Genomic DNA, 3,983 nt, shown 5'->3' on the forward strand with positions numbered 1-3,983 from the left:
GTGAGCCATGGCCGCTGAGCCTGCGTGTCTGGAGCCTGTGCTCCGCAACGGGAGAGGCCACAATAGTGAGAGGCCCGAGTACCGCAAAAAAAGAAAAAAAAAAAAATCTAGTTTTGGAGGAAACCCATCCTAACCCAGTGTAGAGAGAGGAGGCAGACCTGGAAGAAATGAAGTTTGTTTTTATCTCCATTCATTCATTCACTTAGTAACATTTATCCAGCAGGCAGTAGAATCTTCTCCCTTCTGGGTTAGGTAACCTAGTGTCTAGTTGGCCTAGTATTTAGTATTAATAATAGCATTGATGAAAAAATTACTCAGTCGATCTAAGAAAGAAATGGAAAATTTGTTTTGTAATTTATTTATTTATTTTTGGCTGTGTTGGGTCTTCGTTGCTGCGTGCGGGCTTTTTCTAGTTGCGGTGAGAGGGGGCTACTCTTCGTTGCAGTGCGCGGGCTTCTCATTGCGGTGGCTGCTCTCGTGGAGCAAGAGCTCTAGGCGCGCGGGCTTCAGTAATTGTGGCATGCGGGCTCAGTAGTTGTGGCTCATGGGCTCTAGAGCACAGGCTCAGTAGTTGTGGCGCACGGGCACGGAGTAGTTGCTCCGCAGCATGTGGGATCTTCCCAGACCAGGGCTCGAACCCGTGTCCTCTGCATTGGCAGGCAGATTCTCAACCACTGCGCCACCAGGGAAGCCCAGAATTGGAAAATTTTATTCGAGCCAAAATGAGGATTATAACCCTGGAGCAGCCTTTCAGAAAGCTCCGAGAACTGTTCTGCCCATTAGAGGTCAAAGCAGTTATATAAGTTTTGGAGACAGTGGACTGTACATTAAATGACATATTATTATTATTATTTTTTTTTGCGGTACGCGGGCCTCTCACTGTTGTGGCCTCTCCCGTTGCGGAGCACAGGCTCCGGACGCGCAGGCTCAGCGGCCATGGCTCACGGGCCCAGCCGCTCCGCGGCATGTGGGATCTTCCCGGACCGGGGCACGAACCCGTGTCTCCTGCATCGGCAGGCGGGCTCTCAACCACTGCGCCACCAGGGAAGCCCTAAATGACATATTATTGACGGTTTACACAATCCACATCTACGCTACAAAGAGCAGTGGGTCATGGCCCCTTACAAGATTAAGCAGGAAGTTTATCTCCTAAGGAGTGGTGACCCTGGATGAGATTAAGAGGGAAGGTTATCTTCTAAAGAGGTCTGGTTAGTGCAGACTCACAACACACGCTAAAAGGGAAGAAGGAGGCCCAAATGGGCAGAGAAAAATTTTAAGTTTTTCTTGTCTTGCCATAAAATACGAATTTTATTTCATCAATAGTAATAGCTAGCTTTGAGCACGTACTGTGAGTCACCCACTGTTCTAAATAAGTTCTTTACAGGCATTACGTCACTGTCCCAACAACCGTATACTGTAGGTACTATAATTATTTGCATCTTATAAATGAGGAAACTAGGGCATAGAGAGTTGCCCAGTTACGGCAGACTAGCCAGTAAACAGCAGACTTTGGACCATTGATTTTATCCTATTATCAGAAGGCCTTGATGGGGAAGAACACACTGGAAGGTATACAAGCTCCTAGTCTTTCTTGAGGATCTTATACTCTCCACCGTCTTCAGATCTTCTGCTAGAGCCCACTGATGGTCCACTTCAGAGGCTGCTTTGTTTCCAAACTGATTCTCTTCCCCATCTTTCTGTAAACGTCGACAGGAGACCTTCTCTATGCCAGGGGTTATGCACACAATACCAAAGCTCTGAGAATGGACCTTGAATCTGAGGTTAGAACTGAAAGGGACTCTAAATGTGGCCTAACCAGTGCACTTTTCAGATATGGAATCCGAGGTGGTGAAGCAGGCTGCCTGCGGGCACGCCAGTAGAGGCAGAGCCTGGGCTGGACATAGGCCTCCTGACTCCTGCTTTTGGTTTTTGTGCCTCCATGTACTTTCTTGGCAGGAGGGTGTGGGAAGCTGAAGAGTAGCAGAGCTGGAAATTCTGATCTGTAACTGACAGGGACAGCCAGCGGTCCGCACGGGGAGCCCTTCCTTGTATGCCAAGCCTCAGAAGACTTTGGCAGTGGGCTGTGCTATTTAATAACCTTCTGGAGGCTGATCCAGTGGTATGGCAGTATTGCTCACCAAGGCCGAGGTTTATTTGGAGCCGTAGGTTTTGCATTTCCTGAAGAGGCAGGAATGGACCCCAGAAAGAACTATTGGAGGGGCAACTCTGTCACACTGGCACCTGCTTTTTAATAGCAAGACCTAGTGTGCGAGTGGCAAGTAGATATCACATCATGGACCAAACCTAATCAAATGATGAGCACTGCCTGGAGCCCTGTAATGAATACAGGCTCGGTGGAAAGAATCTGGGGATCTATTGGTGATGCCTGTCACGGGCCCAGGAACGGGCTGGAAGCACGTCTGTCAGGTGTGTGTCACCTTGGGTGTAGGGGTTACATAAGCCTTGGATTTTGATTGTAGCACAATATTACCTGCCCTTATAGGATTATTGTGAGGATTAAATAGGAATATATATAAATTGCTCATTAAATAGTAATCATTCTGCTTAGCATTGGGAAGGGCTTTTAAGAAGAAAATTCAGTTTATTCTTTCAAATATTTGAGTACCTTCTGTATACCTGGTGCTGATTTGGCACCGGGGAAAGATTATACAAGATATATTAGGTCACTCTTCTCATGAAGATTGTTCTATGTGGAAGAAATAGACAATATCTGATAAATAGACAAGTGGGGTAACTTCAAGTAGTGGTAAGAGTGTTGAACCACAACAACAAAATCAGACTAAGGTAGAGAAGGACTGCAGGACAGGTGAAGTCAGAAAGTGGCATGTGGACAGAGACCTGAATGTGAGAAGGAACCAGTACAGTCTCCCCATTGATACCAGAATCCGAGATGCTCAAGTCCTTTATATATAGTGGTGCAGTATTTGCATATAACCTATGCACATCTTCCAGTATACTTTAAATCTTCTCTAAATGACTGTAGTACCTAATACAGTGTAAATGCTGTGTAAATAGTTGTGAATACAATGTAAATGCTATGTAAATAGTTGCCGGTGTGGCAAATTCAAGTTTTGCTTTGGGAACTTTCTGGAATTTTAATTTTTTTTAAAAAAATATTTTTGATCCATGGATACTGAGGGCTGACTAATGCAAAGATCTGGGCAAATATTCCAGGAAGATGGAAGAAAAGGTGGAAAGGGTCTTGACGTGATACAGCTTGAAGGCTTGGTAAGCTTTCAGCAGGCAAGGTCAGAGATATCATACCTTACTTCTGAAATACTTTTAAAATTTTTATTATGAATAATTTTCAAACATTAAAAAGAGTAGAGACTTGTGTAATGAACCACTGTATATCCATCACTCAGATTCAACAGTTATCACCATTTTGATGCTTTCTTCATTGATGTCTCTCTTTACTTGTCTGAAACAGGTTAAAGCAAATCCCAGACATCATGATATTTTATCCCTAAGTACTTCAGTATGCATCCTTAAAAAAAATCAAGATTTGCTTATATGCTAATGTAATTTCTCACATTTAATTGTCACAGTGCCATTGTCATAATAATAGTAATTCTTTCATATAATCTAGGACCTAATTCATATTTACCTGCTTGCCTCAGAAATATCTTTTATGAGTTAGTTAGTTTGAATCAGATTCCAAAGACGGTCTACACGTTGTAAATTGTTGTTAACCCAGATGTGTTTTCATCATGAGCACTGCGAGAAAGGTATTTAACATCAGACCTGCACTAGTGGAATGTTTTTTGCTTGTCTTACTGGCTCAATATGTGGTTTAAATTGTAAGGAGCCCCGGAGGACTGTGAACTACTGTAGATGTTGTTGGATTATCTCCCAAACTGACATCAGAACCCACTGCTCCATCCTCTGTTCTTGCTAACAGAGCTGTGGCTCTGCTTAGGCATCAGAAGACATGTGCGTTATGAGTCTGGGCTTTTCCTCTG

Source organism: Physeter macrocephalus, chromosome 16 (genome assembly GCF_002837175.3).
Source record: "Physeter macrocephalus isolate SW-GA chromosome 16, ASM283717v5, whole genome shotgun sequence".
Lineage (NCBI taxonomy): Eukaryota > Metazoa > Chordata > Mammalia > Artiodactyla > Physeteridae > Physeter > Physeter macrocephalus.